Genomic DNA, 18,896 nt, shown 5'->3' on the forward strand with positions numbered 1-18,896 from the left:
CCATTAGTTTCATTTCTTGTTTTCCATTCGGATTTGATTAGTTTCATTGCATATAGGTTAATGATTTTCTTGTTTTGATGCACAGGTCATTTGTTTCATTTACACTGCTCTTTCTCAAGCCACTCCTTCGTCGTTTTCCTCCATCCACTTGCAAGTTCTATTCACCTTCTATCTCACTCACTTGCCCTCCAACTCTCTCATTTCACGTACAGCTCCATCTCCTTCACTCTCGTGGATCCACCCTTCCAAAACATCAACCCATTGCATGCACCCTTCCTTCGTCTGACTTCCATTTCCTAAGACATCATTAGGTTCATCTCCATCTCCCTTAGCCTCCCACCCACTCCAACACTCCATCAACTCCTAAAAACCTCCACGGCCAACCATCCTGTAGACGTGCACAGCCATCCTGTAGAAAACAGAGTATCCTGTAGGATCTCCTGCAGCCTTCCTGTAGGAGGCCATTCACTTCGTTGCCGAGCTTCTGAACGTGAGGACCTCTGTGGATGGGTGCTAAGGATCCTCAGGAACCTCTCCTAGCCTCCCCAACCTGTCCCACACTTTCCTTCCTTCTCCATCCCACCTGCACAATCAAACCCTAATTAGGCCAAGTTCACACTCATTCCACACACCTAAAGGAAAAACACAAAAACACATTTCTCATGATGCAAGTAGCTTAGACCCATGCATTTACACTTGTTAGAGGTAATGACAGCATTCATAGGAGTTGCATCCACATTCTTTGCATTATAGAAGATAGACTAGTTAAATTAGGGTTTCATGGATTTACATGCTTTTGATTCAGTTTGTTAAGCAGCGTAGCCTTCCTTTGAGTTAGCTTTCGTCCATCATTGATAAAGCTTCTTCTGTGAGCCTATAGAAGTTGGCTTAAGCCCTGGCACTTGTGCCAGCTGACCAAGTGACAGCTGCGACAAGGGCTAGTACTTGTGCATACAGCACCGTCACTTCCAAGTTTGTACGAACTACCGGGTTGATAAAATTAAGAGACAGGAAGCCCCAGGAGTTGTAGCATTATTGCTACAATACTGGAGCTCACCAATAATGTGGAATTGGAGCGCTGGAATCTCCCTCGTTCTGAGCTTCCTCGATGAAGAGAACAAAGACATGAGCTGTTATTCGAGGGCGCGTGAGAGAGCAGTTGAACGAGAAAGTGGCTGAACCAAATGAAGACGAATTGGCAGAGTCTGGAGAATTTGGGTCTAGGTAGTGGCTAGGGGTCAGAATGCGCTCTGTTCCCCAATGATACGAAGAAATCCCCAGGGAACCCGACTCAGCAGGGGGCCGTGAAGGGGTACCTCTTCCAGATCCTCTGCGACTCAGCATACGCTGGCAGGGTCTCGGCTTCGCGTAATGACAAACTCGAACAACAGTAAAAATGTCTCCAACAGTGGAGCTACCTTGACCTGTATTGACACCACAGGGGCTGTTGCTTGTCTCTGTGAGGGAATTACACCGCCAGAGCGTAGTCTCAGGCTCAATTCGAAACCAGCCTCCGATGTCAAACCATCCCCAGACCCATTCTTTCTCACAGCTCCGGATCTTTCCGAACAGAATGAAGCATAGACTCATATTACTGGCAGTGAGGTCATTTAAAACGCAGGTGTCATTCCCTCGATCCTCACCCGCCATTACTATGGCAATCAAGTTCGCTGCAGGCCGAAATCCTTCTGAGCAGGCGTAAGTGGTCAGTGTTTTAATCTCAAGACCGAACAGATGAGCTCCCATGGTGTTAATCACCTTCGCATTAATGTCTTCCCACTTGAAGTTTTGTCCGGTGAGCATGCTGGACAGGTGCCAGCCATGCTCTGCCTTCCTCCGCCCCATCGTGGTTATTGCTCTACAGATCACCCGCATCCGGGGAAAAGTTTTGAAATTTTAAGGTCTTTTAGAGTCATGATAAATTTTCCTACAACACCAAGGTTGAAAAATGTCAAAATTTCAAGGTTTTTCAGAGTTATGATATTCATCTTTAATACGATGGTTAAAAATTGTTGGAATTTTTAGGATTTTTGGAGTCATGATATTTTATCTAATTTTATTTTATTTTATTTTATTTTATTTTTATTTTTTATTTACAGAAACGGTTATGGGATTTCATTAAGTATTTGGCAAAAAGCCATAATTCCGGTTACAAAAAGTGATACTGGTTTCTTGGCATTCTCCAACCAGCGGAACATGGCGCATATGCTTATGAATCGCCTCTTTTTACAATTTATCACATGATCTCTTGCTGCTGATTTCCCAAGCTTATGAATGCATACAAACTGATTTAACAGAAGACGGAAAAACATAGAAAAATTTATGGAATTGGTTCCCAAGAGATTTCATTATCTCTGAGAATAGTTGCAGCACCTAGCTGGGCTGCCTTACTTGCCTCTACATCTGCTTCTTTGTTGTTGTTTCTCGGGATATGAAAGAATTTCAATTTTAGAAGCTTTGTCATGTCTTTAATTCTTGTAATTGTCCTTGCAAGTCGAAGATCTGCTAAGTTTGTGTTGGTCACCATTACATTGATGATGACCTGGGAATCGCTGAAAACAATTGCTTCTATGTGCCCCAGTTCTTTAAGCATTTTGATCCCTTGAAACAGAGCCATGCCTTCAGCTTGTATGCTTGAGGAGTGGCTGAGTCCCCATGCAAACCTATGTATAGATGCTTCTTCTGGATTTATAATGAGTCCTCCTGCTCCAGCCATTCTTGGATTTCCCTTGGCTGCCCCGTCAAAGAAAAGAGAGGGGAGTGTTTGCTTGGACAGCCAAGATTGAAATTCTTCTTTGTTTTTCCTGATTTTCCAATCTTTGAGGCATATAGGTGAGATTTTCAATTTTTGGAAATTGAGGTTGAGGGTTGCTCCAAACTCAATATCCTGCTGGCTTAGATTTGTGTCATCGCTTTTGTCTCTTAGCCACTCATTTAACTGACCTTTCACTGTATTTGCTACTAGTCTGTAGTTCTGTTCCTTGTCCCTGAAAATCCTTGTATTCCTCTCCAACCAGATTTGCCAGCTAATGAATTTGGGCAGAGCAGTCCATGCTGCTTTGACTATCTTGTTTTTTGGACTTGGGCCTAGATACCTGGCCAGCCACCCAGCAAACAAGTCCGGGACAGAGTGGGGGAAGGTGGGCATAAATTTCGATGATCCAAGGAGTTTGTGCCAGATTATACCTGTGTAATTGCACTCCAACGAAAGGTGAAGAGCAGATTCTGGACTTTTCTTGCACAGTGTGCATCTTGATGGCCCTAGAAAGCCCCTTTTCTGAAGCCTATCATCTGTTAGGATTTTTGGTGGCATAGCAGCCAGCAGAAATGGTCAATTTTTGGAATGGTAGGGAAATTCCAAATACCAGTCCAGGGCGCCGGATTTGGAGGCACGTGAGGTCTCTCCATGAATTTGGTATAGCCCTGAGCCACCATATAACCAATCTGCTTCAGTCCCCAGCCTCTCGTGTCCTTTCTTCTTGCGTGCAACGGAGCCACCCCATGAAGCATCTTCAACAGCGTATCGTAGTCTGACTGCAACGCAAATAGAACTTTGATCGGTTTCCAACCAGACCAGCTATCTCCACACCAATTCGATATGTCCCAAAGCGTTTTTATATTGGCTTCCTCCATCCATACCTTCAGCTCGTTCCTAAGATTCGAGTTCACCAGCGGAGGCCTGTTCATTATGCTATCATCCCATAGCCTGATGTGTTTGCCATTTCCTGGTATCCAGTAGGCGTTGTCTCTTATTAGCGGACCAATTTTAATAATTAGAGTGCTGAGGGGGGTTCTGTTCTGTTCTTTGGGCTGCTCCAGGCACCGAAGTCTCTGACCTCTGGAATATTTCCTCCATAGTGCTAGTTGGACCCATCCTGGCTTTGGAGCTATGATCTTCCAAATCAGTTTGGCTCCCATTTCTATATTCTGCGTACTAAGATTTTTATAGTTTAATCCTCCCTCCTGCAGCGGTCTGGAGACTATTTCCCAATTAACCAGAGAAATTATCTTCTCATTATGTTTGCCTCCTTTCCAGAGAAATTTCCTGATTAGCTCCTCCATCCTCTTAATGATTCCCACTGGCACCAAAAAAATAGAGAATTGAAAAAGCGATAGGCTGCTAAGCACGGATTTGATGAGCACTGATTTTCCAACAATATTGAGCCAGGAGGATCCCCAGGCCTTCATTTTTGCCTTGAATTTTTCGATCTGGGGATGCCAATCCTTGCTCAAAGCCCTCTTATGAAAGATGGGCAGCCTAAGGTATTTAAAGGAGGTCCAGGATGCTGAGGCTACAAAGCCTAGACATCTGGCTATGGAACTTGCAACAACAGCTGAGATATTCCAGTAGTATACATGACACTTACCCCTATTTAGTTCAATTCCCGATGCTTGGCAGTAATCTTCCAGCACTTCTTTGAATTTGCTTGCAGACAGTTGAGTTGTAGCCCCTAGTAACAAAGTATCATCTGTGAAGAGGGCGTGGTTGATGCTCTTAACCCCTCTTGCTATGCACAGGCCAACTATATCTTGGTCTTGTTGCTTTTTGTTTAAATAGAAACTGAGAATAGAGGCCTGCGGCACAAAGAGGAGGGGTGAGAAGGGGCACCCCTGCCTCAGCCCTGTAGAAGCTTTGAAGAAGTCAGCTACCCTGCCATTCACTAAAGGTGCAATCCAGGGTTCCGATATACAAGCTCTGATCCACTTGATAAAATTTTGCCCAAAGCCAAGTTTGTGCAAAACAACAAACAAAAATCTATGTCTTACACAATCAAATGCGTTAGCTAGATCAAGTTTAATGACCATACCTTTTTCTTTTCGACGAAGGCTGGAATGAATCGCCTCTTGGACCAGGATGAAATTATCTACTAGCTGCTTGCCATGTATAAATCCACCTTGATTCTCCGGGATGATTTTGGGGAGGATTTTCTTCAATCTGTTTGCTATTACCTTGGTAATCACTTTATATCCAATGTTACATAAGGATATAGGACGGAATCGATTAAGTGAGTTTGCACCTTTTTCTTTAGGGATGAGGGCGAGGAATGCTGAGTTTTTGCAACCTCCAATTTTTTGAAACTCTTGGGACTTCTGGATCATTTTAAAGAGCTCCTTCTCAACTATCTACCAGCATGTCTGAAGAAATTTGGGCGTAAAACCATCCGGACCTGGGGCTTTGTCAGGATCCAATGCAAAGAGGGCTTCCCTAACTTTGTTTTTGGTGATTTTGCCTTCAAGAGCCTAGTTCATTTTAGTTGTGATGAGGTTGGGAACATCATTTAGCAGATTGTCGATTTGACTAGTCTCCACGCCTTCACTATACATCTTCTCAAAGTGATCTGAAGCTGCCCTCTTAATGCTGGCAAAATCTTTTAAAGTGCAGTTATCTTTTTTGATTTCAGATATAGAATTGTGACATTTCCTGGCTTGAGCCTGCTTGTGGAAAAAAGAGGAATTTCGATCACCAGCTTTGAGCCATAGACTCCTTGACTTGAGCCTCCATAATTCTTTTTCTGCCAGACAAGCCTTATGGAATTTTTGTTGTAGCTGAGATTCCTTGTCCAGCTCTTCTTTGGTGATTTCGGCAGCTTCTAGGTGGAGGTGTTGTTTTTCCAGTTCACTTTGAATTTTTTTTCTGTCCACAGTGGGATTGGGCAAGGTCTTAACCCAACCTTTCAGCGTCGCTTTTACTCTTCAAAGTTTTTCTTCCCAAACAAAGAAAGGAGAACCCTTGACTGGCTCTTTCCAGCAATCTCTGACCTTTTGCATGAAGTTTGTCTCTTTAGTCCATAGAGAGCTAAATCTGAAAGGGATAGGCCCCAGATCCTTAGATGTCAACAGTTCTAGGCTGATGGGCTTGTGATCTGAAACATTACTATGGAGAATACACATTCTAGTCTCTAACCCAAGAAGCAGGAAAGAGCTTTGAACAAGAAATCTATCAAGTCTTGCCGCTATATGACCTGGTCCAACTCTCTTATTTGACCATGTGAACGTGCCTGTGACCGGCTTTATATCTAGCAGATCCCAGTCTTGCTTGAGGTCTTCCGCCCATTCTCTTGCTGGATCTCTGACTATGCTCCCTCCTCTTTTTTCTGAAGATAGGAGTGTGAGATTTAGATCTCCAACTATGATTATGTTTTCCATATTTTCTAGATCTGCCAGACTTTTGATGGAGTCCCAACAGCTTTTTTTCTCACCTGCATTATTAGGAGCATACACATTGAATAGAAAAATAATCTCCTTTGATTCTAAATGCTGCATTTAAAAAAAAATCCAATTGGTTTTCAGGGACTCAGAGATTAATGAAAACTTATTTGTGTTCCAGAGCGACCCAAGTCCTCCCGATGCTCCACGGGCAGAGATTGCATGCGCTTCACTTTTATTCCAAAATTTTTTGCTTGCTTGGAGGAAAGCTGTGTCCTCCAATTTGGTCTCCTGGATGAGGAGAATATCCGGGGCTTCCAATCTTATTAAACTATTCATTGCTTCTTCCTTAGCTGTGGTGTCCATTCCCCTACAATTCCAGGAGACTATCTTCATCATTTATTTTTGCCTTGGTGAGCTCCCTTGGAGCCTTGGAATTGGATCCTCATCATCTTCGGGGTTTTTGCTAGAAGCTTTTCTAACGTTGGCTCGCTGCCCTGTAGCTTGTCCTTATATGTTTCTTGCTCTCTTTTTTCCTTTGCAGACTTGCATCCTCTTGTAGATCTTCTAGGAGAGGATTGAGATTCACCTATTTCCCCTTCTTCCTCCGATTCCTCAGACTCTTGGATTTCCTCCTCCTCTTCTGATATCCTCCCTTTGGAGCTCTCTGGAACACTTTTGGTGGAGGGGGAGGCTTTAGAGGGAGATGCCTCCTTTCAGATTTCTGTCTCCTGGGTGTTCATGATTTCAGATCCAAGGATCTTGAATTTATTCCCTTGGCTTTCCATGGATGATTTATGAGCAGGACCCGCTTGAGGAGCTTTGGCATTTCCATTTGCATTCTTCTTGTGAAAGGTTTTGGAGTGCTTTGCCTGATTCCATCCTTTTTCCTTCCCTTTTTCTTCCACCCCTTTGGACGGGTAGTCTCTAGCAAAGTGTCTGTAGACGTGGCACTTCCGACATTTGAATGGCAGCTGCTCATAATCCAGTTTCTGTACATGAGTCTAGGGACCTACAACTATTTTGATGGCTTCCGGTAGTCCGACCTCTAGATCTACCTCCACACAGATTCTGGCACAATCATACTGGTCCTTGCTATTGGCCTTGTCTATAAATTTTCCAAGGGTATTTCCTATGTGCTTCAAAGAATCCCAGTTCCAGCAGTGAACTGGAAGATTGGGGAGTCTCACCCACACTGGGACCGCTGTAGGCACATCCACCGCCGGATCGAAGTCTGGCGTCCATTTATTTAAGTACAGCCCTTGGGGGCCCATGAAGTAGGGGCCATTCCTGAAAATGAGATCTTTGTCCTCTTTTGCAGAAAATTCAAACAAAAAATATCCTCTCCCGAGGAAGTAAGAGGTTACCTTGTTTTTTTATCAAAGGTGCCCAGTTCCTGGCGACCTAGTTCTCGGTTGATTTCGGGGAAGGCCAAAGTCCTATAAACTGACCAACCAGAGCCCGATCTACTAGAGACAATGCTACTTGGATCAGACCTTCTGGCGGGAGGGCGATATCAGGGATATCTTCGAGCTTCTTCACAAACTTTGCTGCTTCCATGCATTTCTTCTTGGGCAAAGAGGCCAGCAGGGTTTTGAAGGCCTCAGCGGCGGAAGGTGAAGGAGGAGTGGGAGTCAGCTCCTCCATGGAGAGCCAACAGGTCCAGCCAGGGCGGCTGCAGTCTGCAGCAGATGCCTCGGCGGACTCCCCCGCAGGCTCAGAACGCGTGAAATGCGGGCACGCTCGCAGGCTCAGATCGAGTGGAATGCGGATCTCGCAGGAATATCAACTCAACCACTATTGATTGAGAAAGAGAGTTACTTTTTATCTAAAAAATTACCATCGAAAACTATTGAAATTTTAAGGTTTTCAAGAGTCATATTATTTTGTTTTTAATGTCATTATAAAAAAATATTTGAATTTAACAAAAAAAAAACGTTGATGCAAAATCAACAATTTTCAATTTTAAGGTTTTTTTCACGTTTATTGCACAAAAAAGGTAGTTTTTTAATGTCATTGTTAAAAATAATTTTGAATTTTGACCCAAAAAATATATAAGTGTTGATGCACTATCAACACTTTTCATTTTCAGAGTGTTTTTTCATGTTTATTGAAAAAAAAAAATTGGTTTTTAATGTTGTTGCCAAAGAAAATTCAGAATTTTAACCTAATAAAAAAAAATGTTGATGCAACATTAACACTTTTTGTTTTCAAGGTGTATTTTCATGTTTTTTTGTGCAAAAATAGGGGGTTTTGGGCTAGAATTTTCATTTTGAGGTTACGGTTCTTGTTAAGTCGATAACTTTGGTTACTCAAAACAACAAGTTTCCATTAAATTCTGTGTAACACTCCCTCCCATCCCCTTGAATTAGCTCAGGTCGTGGGAGGTGTTACTTAATAATCTAACCCAAACTCCAAGGTCTATTATGAATATGGGGTTATAAGAATCCTCTTTTTCCAACCTCATTAAAACTCAAAACAAATACTACCATCACATTTAGCTTGTCAAGAGATTTCCAACAATATAAATTTTATCTTATTCACACTCCCAGATTGAAAGTTATATGCATTTAATTTTTGACTAATTATACTGTGCCACATTAGCAAGGGACTTCCATGTGGCATTCTCGTGTGACCCACATGGCTTTGCCTTGTCACCACAAGTAGTTCCATATCACCCATGACCCCTTTGTGGAATTCACGTGAACAATACTAGATCTCCCTCACGCTTGCCATGTCATCCCAAGCTTGTGGGCCTCACCAGGCTCAACGCTTGCATGTTGTACGATCATTTCACATTATATTTGGTTTTAGGCTCCTTGAGATCAAAGTGGTTTATCACAAGAGGTTTCTCATTGCAGATGCCCCCCACCCCATTAACTCATGACAGACTAGGGGGGCCAAGGTGAATGAGGACCAATGAACAAACCCACACCCAAATCATGTTTCCATAAGGTGGCATCCTTTTAACGTGGGACCCACAATGAGAATCCCCATGCCAAACCCCCCCATTAACTCATAATGGAGCAGGGGGGTCCTCGAAATGAACGTGGGTCATTGATCTAGATGCCCCGCAATTGCACCATTCAAGGTAGCCCACTTGTTACAAGGGCCTAGAAGATCAATACGATGAATGGTGGGTGGTACTGTCATTTGACACCCTTGACATATGGGAATTTCTCTAACAATTTACATCACCACTCCACCACCACTAGTCGTTTCGAGTTACATTTCACATTAGTTCTCCACGCAACCTTGCCTTATCAACATAGGGTGCGGGGCCCATTGGTCCTTCCCTATTATGTTTTTCCATCATTTTACATTATATCTGGTCCATATGCAATCTAAGAGTTCCAATGTTGTTCACTCTTCTACACTCTCAAACCTATGAACACCCATATCCAACTCATTCTAAAAATTTATCCATCCTACGTACATGGTATCTAGGTCAGTGGTCATTTGAGGCTCCATAGGGATGTGCATCTTTGCCTCTCTCAGACCTTAGATGTCGAGATCTCCAACTCCTCCAAACTTAATCTAGAACTAGATGCATCAACGTCTTCCCATATATTTTTAACCTTACTCATCTGTGGATGCCTTGTATCCTGGATGAAACTACATTTTGATGGGGAAATTTGGTTTGGAGTAAATCTGGTCCTCATACAAAAGAACAATTAAAGCCAAGCCCACCCTGGACCACAAAGTATGAAATACAACCACTCATAAAAATCTAACCCTAATAAAATCTAACCCATACGTAAAGGAACTTTTTCTTGAATTCTTGGATGCTCAAATTCATCGGATTTCTTGCAAAGAACTAAGGAAGGGAAAGAGAGGAAACTAAAAATATCAAGGAATTTTATGAATATTTCTTAGGTTTAGGAAATATGGCTAGAATGCCAAATTTTCTGAAAGAGATGACCAAGGCCCAAACCTTGGCCTCCAATACATAAAACAAGCCTGCAACTAAGGCCTTAAGAGTTTTTCATGTATTTTCTCAAGATAGTGAATTATGAATTTATAATTCAAAGTTATCATCTAAGTAATAGTAACAAAGAAATATTGCAGAGATTCATAGTTTTCGACCATTTTCACAATATATGAACCTATCATTGCAACCATGTAGGCATTCAACTGCAAGAATACAAATAATTAATGACTCATAATCAAAGTAGCAACTCTAAGGTGCTAACAGTCATCAAAAATATAATATCCAAAATAGCCAGCAATAAAGGTAATCAACACCATCCAAACATCCACACATGAATATGTGGGAGTATAATAACATTCATCATTAAAGTAAGGCTATCATAACATGAAAATTGAACATACACCATTTTATAATTATCTAAATGAATTGAAATGGATGGAAACTGAAGGAGGGACTTCAACTCTCCACCCAACCATATGCCATCTACACCACCTTCTTTCTTGTAGCTGACCTCCCCTGAGTGGATCCAAAGTTTGAGGAGATGATTTCTCTAGGACTTCATCCAAGGCTTAGTTGGGGTGTTTCTTAGTTCTAGGAGTCTGAATCCATTTTCTAGGTGGTTTATCTGTTACATTTTCAAAGAAATCACTGTAGGAGCATATAACCCATTGTTTAGGTGGTTTATCAACCTAATGAAAAATACCACAATGATTTAGTTTATCTTTCCGACTGGTTTCTCAGGTTTACAAAAAGCACACAAGTGGTTTATCAACCCACTCAACAAGCCCTAATTGGTTTATTAGTTTTTTTTTTTAGAAAGAAGCTAGTGTTTTATCATCTTACTTAGCAAAAACATGTGGTTCAGTCCTCCTTTAGGCCTCCCGTTGGCTAGTTAGGCTTGGACACACACACAAACTAGTGATATTAACACATCAATACTAGGGATGAGCATACCAATTTTATAGTATAGGAATTATTTGCAGTTCAAACATTTCTCCTATGCTCCATGCCCAATGTCCCACACTTCTTTCTCTACTCTCCTCCCTTCTCTTACTTGCTTTTCACTTCTCCCCTTATTTTTCCTTGAGTCCCTTCATATCCTGTGTGAGACTATGTCCCTTACTTTCCTTTATGTCGTATAACCAAGCATCCACACTTTCCTCCATCTAATCACATTTTTCCAAATGTTAGGTGGTGGTTCGATTTGTTATGTGACCAGATACCACTCTCCCACTTCTCTCCTTTCCCTCAGACTTTGATTCTTGTGTCCTTCTCTTTAGGCCAACATTTCATATTTTCATTATTTTCAAGAACACAATTTAATTCTTGAATTGTTTACAGGATTGTCTCAACCAATCATGGTTTCCACATTGGCCTTTATATACAAAAAAATGGGGTGTTGGAAACCTGGACAATACTAGGGAGGGGGGGGGGGGTGTGAATCGGTATTCTAGCAATTTTACCAAATTAAAATTTTCTTTTACTTTGTTTTTATCATTAAATACTCAAACAATAAATTAAATATAACCATAACAAGGATTAATGCCAACAATCACAATGGAACACACAAGAATAAGTAACTTTTAGAACTACTCTTCAAGTTCTACTTTTAGAACTTGTTGTTACAATTTCTCTCTCTATAATCAATAGGAATCTACAAATCCCTGATTTATCAACTACAATTGAATGGATCTACAACCCCAACTATTCTCCAACACCCACTAGAAGGAGCACCAACGCATGATCAACAAGCTACAACTTGCTTTAGACACTCAATGTTCCGTCTTTTCTCCATTTTCACACTAGGATCAGTGATTTCCTTCTCTCCTTTAAAAAACAATTGAATCTCTGTCACCACTTCATAAAAAAACCTATAACAATCTCCAATTACTGTGAACACCATACCAATACCTCGCTACACTAGAAGCTCTATCTCAAAAAAGAACTGTGTTAATTCTGCTCAATTAGGCTTGCTTTTATAGATTTTTCTTTTTGCTAACTTTGTCTTTGTTTATTTTTGAATTTGTGCATGAAGCCTTATTTTTTTCCTTTTTCCTATTCATATCAATCTTCTGGACTATTTTTGTTGTTCTAGGCTTAATCTCCAAGTCAAACTAACCTTTAATACCTTTTTGCAACTTGAACTGAGTTTTTTCTACTTATTTTTTGCATTCTAGATTTTTACAGAATTTAGTAGTGTGCCTGATTCTTTTATCTGTAGTTAATTTGAATTAACTACCAAATTTTGCTACCAAAACTGATGGTTCTAATATTCTATCCTTAAACTCCCTTCCCTGGCTCCTTTTACTTATTTTCCTCCATAGGACTAGTCTCCATGACCTTTGGCTAAACACTTTGGAAATTAAATCCTTTGAGCCCTACGTGTAACAATTTCCTTTGTTAACAACTCTTATGTCATTGGTTGTTCTTCTACGTGAAGTGACTGCTCCCAATGCTAAGGTTGGAGCTCCCAAGCTCCCAATTTTTTTATTAGTTGTAATTCTTAACAAGTTATGGTATTTTGAGTTCCAGGGATGGCCCCACATTCTATTGCCGTCGCGACCTTGTTCATTTTTCTACGTGAAACAACCAAGGGACAGGTCTAGGTGCTTATCTTGACACCTCCCAAGAGCCTCCACCACTCTATGCCCTAGGTTCATTTGTACGCGAAATGTCCCTAGGGTTGGATCTAAGCACTAATCCCAGAGCTCCCAAACATGAATCCTTTTATTATCTACCATGCCCCTGGTCTCCAATGGTTGCATGACACCCTATGTGGATGCATAGCCCGTAGCTCCCTTCCTCCCAACACATTCACTTATGTGCACCACAATAACCTACTTGAGTCTAACCTCCGGGTTGACACCCATTTCATTAGCTGCTTCTCTGCCTCTATGGCCTGACACCTATCGCTTGACGATACCTCTTGTGCACCACACTTAATATTTTGGGCTATATCCATCGGGATGACTTCACAATGATGTCACCTATTGTACCTGTTGTCCTGTGATAGGTGACATGTGTCACTCAGAAATGACCCCTTTAGGTACTTGAAAATGCCAAAAATGACTGCCACATGTCCTTCTCTAATTGGGCCACAACATGTTGACATCATCAACCCACATCGTCTCTTATAAGCCAATAATGCGTTTCCACCTATCCATGCTAGCGAGGAGAGAGAAAGGGTCCTCAAGGCCTTAGTTTACATTGAATTCCTTCATTAAATCGAAAAACCATTGGGTTCAATAAATCTTGTCCTCGACACCACTCTTGAGCGGATTATGGTTTTGGGAGGAGTGTCCTCAGATTAGCTCTCCATTGTTGATCTGTTTGATCAACTTTATAGGAAACTGTTTGAAATAATACTGGGGGGGTGAATCAATATTACCAAGACAATTCTTTTCAATTCTTTCATAGATTTGTATACGCTACTTTAGTTAGACAAACCAGCGTATATACGCAACTTCAGTAAAGGAAACCCGCGTATAACTTACAGAATTGCAATTTAATTATTCTTCAGATGTTGATTTTAAATCTGTGTGTCAGAACCATAGAAACAATAACCAGGAACAGGAAAATGCAGACAGTCACACACAAGAACACAAGATATAAGGTGGAAACCCAATATGGGTGAAAACCACCTACTACAATATGTCTCTATCTTTTTCAATTAGAAACTTCTTTTTACAATGATTATGTACTGGTGCAGTCCTTTACCAGTATGCAGGCTACAACCTGCAGAGAGCTACAACCCTCTCTCGTTCTCCAGCTTCTCCTGGAAGGGAGCTTCAACCCCCTTGGCTCTTGTACTAGTTGAGGTACTAGTACGTAGGTGTTGACCTACAGAAGGCTACAACCTTATCTTTTCTTCCAGGGACCATGGTTCATAAATTTTCAGACTGGATCCATGAATGTCAATCAAACATCAAGAATTTCTGCATCAAACAATCTCCTTTTCACCAATTAAAACTAAATCAAATAGACACTTCTTTGACAGTTGTACCCAGAACACAGTAACAGTAACCATGCACCAATTCTAAACCCGGATCACTGCAGTAATCAATAGAAGCATCTAGAATATAATTTAAGAGACATACGCTCCTTCAATATTCAGAAACCTGCATGTATACGCTTCTGTGTTAAGACCAACCTGCGTATATGCGCTTTTGACTTACAGAAACAGTGTGTATACGCGCCTTCGCTTTACTGAACCTGCGTATAGATCTATAAAGATAATTCACTCCTTCAAATATTCAAACATTAGTTAACCCAGATTATCAGATTTTTAGATCAAGCGAGCGCCACATATAACAGATCAAAATCATACAAAGATACTATTACTCAAGCCTTAAGATTTTGACCCATTAATAGAACTTATCCTTTTCTTTGCACTTAGGTTCCTCCTTCGTTCAGATCCAGCTCTACATCATAACCACAATCACCAGTATTCCAGATCAAGCACTTTTATCAGATATTCAATCATTCAGATCATGTCCTTTCCTATTGATCTCCTTCCTCTTTTATAGTCTTAGGCATTTCACAATACCACGGTCCAAAACCATAACAAATCAATACCATGGACCCAATACTTGGGATCAACACTTTAGATGAGATACCATGGTCCAAAACCATAGGTTTAAATACCAAGGATTAAATACCACGGACCAAACACAAGTTCTACCAAATGTACGTGCTTTCTCTTGCGTGAAAGTGCGTGTATACGCATACGCGTCTTTGGAACGTCTAACCCGCGTGTATATGCGGCTTGATCACGATGAACCTGCGTATATATATTTTTCCTTCATTCTGAGAGCCTGAACTAAGATCTGTTACCAGAGTGAGTTGCCATCAAGGACAACACCTGTGCCACACCTGTTCCATAGTGCCAAACCTGTGTCATAATGCCAACAATCTCCCCCTTTGGACTTGATGGCAACCCCAAGATCCTATTAGTCATTCTCCCCCTTTGTCATCAAGGGAAAAGGGTTATGCTCCCCTTGAGTACATGCTGGAATCTTTGCTCTGCTGTGCTGACCATGCTCCCCCTGACTGTAGGCAAGATCTGCAAAAAGATGTTCTTCAAGAAGAACCATGACTCATACATCATAGAAGACCTTCCTATCACCAAAAGACTCTATACAAACATGCATCACCCAACCAAGTGGGGATCATCCACCCAAACAAGTGGGGATACATCAGAAGTTTACATATGACAACCAAGTACATTACATCATTCATCCCAGGCATAGTGGGGAAACCAAAATAGGCCGTTACATGACCTTGACAATAAAAGATATACATGACATAGAGACGAAAAATTTAGAGCAAGACTATGAAAGTCACCAATAACAAATATCAGCAGCATCATTATTCAGATCAGCAACCATGTTCTCCTTCTGCACCTGATCCACCTGAAACCAAAAATAGCTTGTGTACACGAACCAAGAGTTTCTAATGTAATGCCAACAATGCATTATTAGAAATATATCTGCTCCCCCTGAACCTGTGCCAGATGGTCTCTGTCAGACCCATATCAAACTCTCTTCAACCAGAGTCTGTCCCCACTGATTTCCTTCAAACCAACATATACGCGACTGTATCTGCATAAACCTGCGTATGTACGCAGATCCTCCTCATGCAACTTGCGTACAACCACTTTTCTCTGAAACAGACAGGTTTCAACAGCAAGATGATGCATCAACTACTCCCAGCTTCTGTCTGAGGTATTCAAAAGTTTCCCTGGGCAGTGGTTTGGTGAGAATATCAGCAACTTGTTCCTTAGAGGGAACATACTCCAATTTGACCTTTTGTTCCAGCACTTGTTCCCAGAGAAAATGATACTTGATCGATATGTGCTTAGTCTTTGAATGCATGATAGGATTCTTTGAGATACTGATAGCACTTGTATTATCACAAAAAATGGAGATAGGTGGAGTACAAGTGATTTGAAGATCTTGCAATGTTTGCATCATCCAAAGGAGCTGTGTGCAGCAAGATGCAACAGCTACATATTCTGCTTCAGCTGTAGATAAAGCAATAGAACTTTGTTTCTTGCTAAACCAAGATACTAATCTAGGACCCATGAAGAATGCACCACCACTAGTGCTTTTTCTGTCATCCACGCTTCCTACCCAATCCGCATTTGTATATGCATGAAGTGTGAGATCTGTATCTCTAGGATACCATAAGCCATAGTTTTGAGTTCCTTGAAGATACTTGAAAATTCTCTTAACTACCTGAAGATTTGTTTCCTTTAGATTTGCCTGAAACCTTCCAACTATTCCCACTGCATGCATAATGTCTGGTCGAGTACCTGTTAGATAGAGTAGACTACCAATCATGGATCTATAGGTAGGTTGATGTACAGATGCTGATTCATCATTTGTGCTGAGACTACATCCTGTAACCATAGGAGTACATACTGGTTTCAAATCCTCCATCCCATATTTCTTCAAGATCTGCTTGAGATACTTGGTTTGTGATAAAAAAAATGCCGTCTTTGTTTTGTTGGACTTGTAAACCAAGAAAATATGTGAGCTCACCAAGCATGGACATTTCAAACTCCTTTTGCATTACCAAGGCAAAATTTTGACTCATGTCTTCTTCATTGCTACCAAAGATGATATCATCAACATACACAACAAGTATTAACAACTTTTCATTGTCAACCTTTATATATAGATTGCTGTCTGTTGATCCTTTTGCAAAACCTTGTTGATGAAGGTACTCATCCAACTGAAAATACCAAGCCCTTGGAGCTTGTTTAAGACCATAGAGAGCCTTTTTGAGTCTGCATACAAGATTTGGATCATTTCCAAGGATGAACCCATCTGGTTGTTCAATGTACACTTCTTCATTCAAGTCTCCATTCAGAAAGGCAGATTTTATGTCCATCTGAAATACTTGAAACTTTTGAAAGCTAGAGAGTGAAAGGAACATTCTTATCGCCTCGAGTCTAGCCACTGGTGCAAAGGTTTCTTCAAATTCTATGCCTTCTTGTTGCACATATCCTTTACAAACAAGTCTTGCCTTGTTTCTAACCACATCTCCATTTTCATTCAGCTTATTTTTGAAAATCCACTTTGTCCCTATGACATTCTTATCTTTTGGTCTATGAACCAACTCCCAAGTGTTATTCTTCAATCTGCTCAAGTTCTTCATTCATTGCCTTGACCCAGCATTCATCTTTGCATGCTTCTCTTACATTTTGTGGTTCGGTGGAGGAGAGAAATGCTAGATAACTTGAAGCTTCTGAAATGGTTCTCCTTGTTTATACACCTACCTCTTTCTGCCCCAAAATTTGAGATTCTGGATGATTCTTCTGAACATATCTGGATGGAGTCTTTTCTTCTATTCTTATTTGTTCTTCTGGTGCCTCATGAGTTTCTTCATCATGAATTTGATTTGACGTTGAGGGATAGTCCTCATCATCTTTGAAAAATTCAGATCTTTCCTGTCTAGAGGTATTTCCTTCTTCATCAATCACTACATCAATACTTTCAACAATTTTTCCAAGTCTTTTATTGTAACGCTTATATGCTTTGCTATGGGGAGAGTAACCAAGGAGAATCCCTTCATCTGCTCTAGGTTCAAACTTGCCAAGATTTTCATCAGTCCTTTTAATGTAGCATTTGCTTCCAAAAATTTTGAAGTATTTCACCGTGGGAATCTTACCATACCAAAGTTCATAAGGAGTCTGAGTGCCATTTACCCAGACATTTGTCTTGTTAAGAATAGTCACTGCAATAAATGCAGCTTCACCCCAGAAGGTTGCGGGAGTTCCAGATTCATCGAGCATAGCACGAGCTATTTGTTGAACCGTTCTGTTCATCCTTTCCACTACTCCATTTTGTTGAGGTGTCCTTGCAGCAGAAAATTCCCTTCTTATGCCATGTTCTTCACAAAAATTGAAAAATTCATCTGAGGTAAATTATCCTCCTCGATCAGATCTGAGACATTTGATTCGTCGATTTGATTCGTTTTCAACTAAGGCTTTGAATGATTTTAACTTTTCAAAAGCTTCATCTTTATACTTCATGAGTCCTAACCAACACATCCTTGAAAAGTCATCAATAAACAATATGAAGTACTCTTCACCTCGAGGTGACTTGTTCCTAGTTGGACCACATATATCAATATGGACAAGTTCAAGTGGCATGCTAGCTGATCCTTCCTTCTCAGGGAAATTAGTTTTGGTTTGCTTACCAAACTGACATGATTTTTGCATATTGTATTGTCTGGAATTCTGATGTCAGGAAGATCATGAACCGCTTGATATTTGCATGCTTTCCTTATCTAAGAGAAGCTAAGATGCCCCAATCTTCTGTGCCATAGTCAGTGTTCATCATTCTTGCTTAGATAGCATTGATGTTGTCCTTCTTTGAATATGTATAAATTATTTGGAGTTCTTATGCCTTTGATCACTGTTTTTCCTGTATCAAGATCACAAACACTACATCCATTTGATCAAAATATTACCTCAATTCCTTGATCACACATCTAACTGACACTCAATAGATTATGCTTTAAGCCATCAACATATATAACATTTCCAACTTTGACCTTTTCTTTCAACTGAACAGAACCTTTACCTTTTATGAACACAGGGGCGTCATTCCCAAATGAGACCTTCTTTACCTTTTCTAAGCCACTATATGATTGAAGTTTTTCTTTATCACCTGTCATATGTTTCAAACATCCACTGTCAATATACCATTGATTTTCATGTCCTTCTGCATATAAGGCTATCCCACATCTTTCCGGTTGCGGTTCTTTCATTCTCCATGTTTTGGCACTTGAGACTTGTTCCTTCTGAGTT

The sequence above is a fragment of the Pinus tabuliformis genome, chromosome J (assembly GCF_031772625.1).
Source record: "Pinus tabuliformis cultivar Carrire ecotype Pingquan chromosome J, CPIR1, whole genome shotgun sequence".
In the NCBI taxonomy this organism is placed as follows: domain Eukaryota; kingdom Viridiplantae; phylum Streptophyta; class Pinopsida; order Pinales; family Pinaceae; genus Pinus; species Pinus tabuliformis.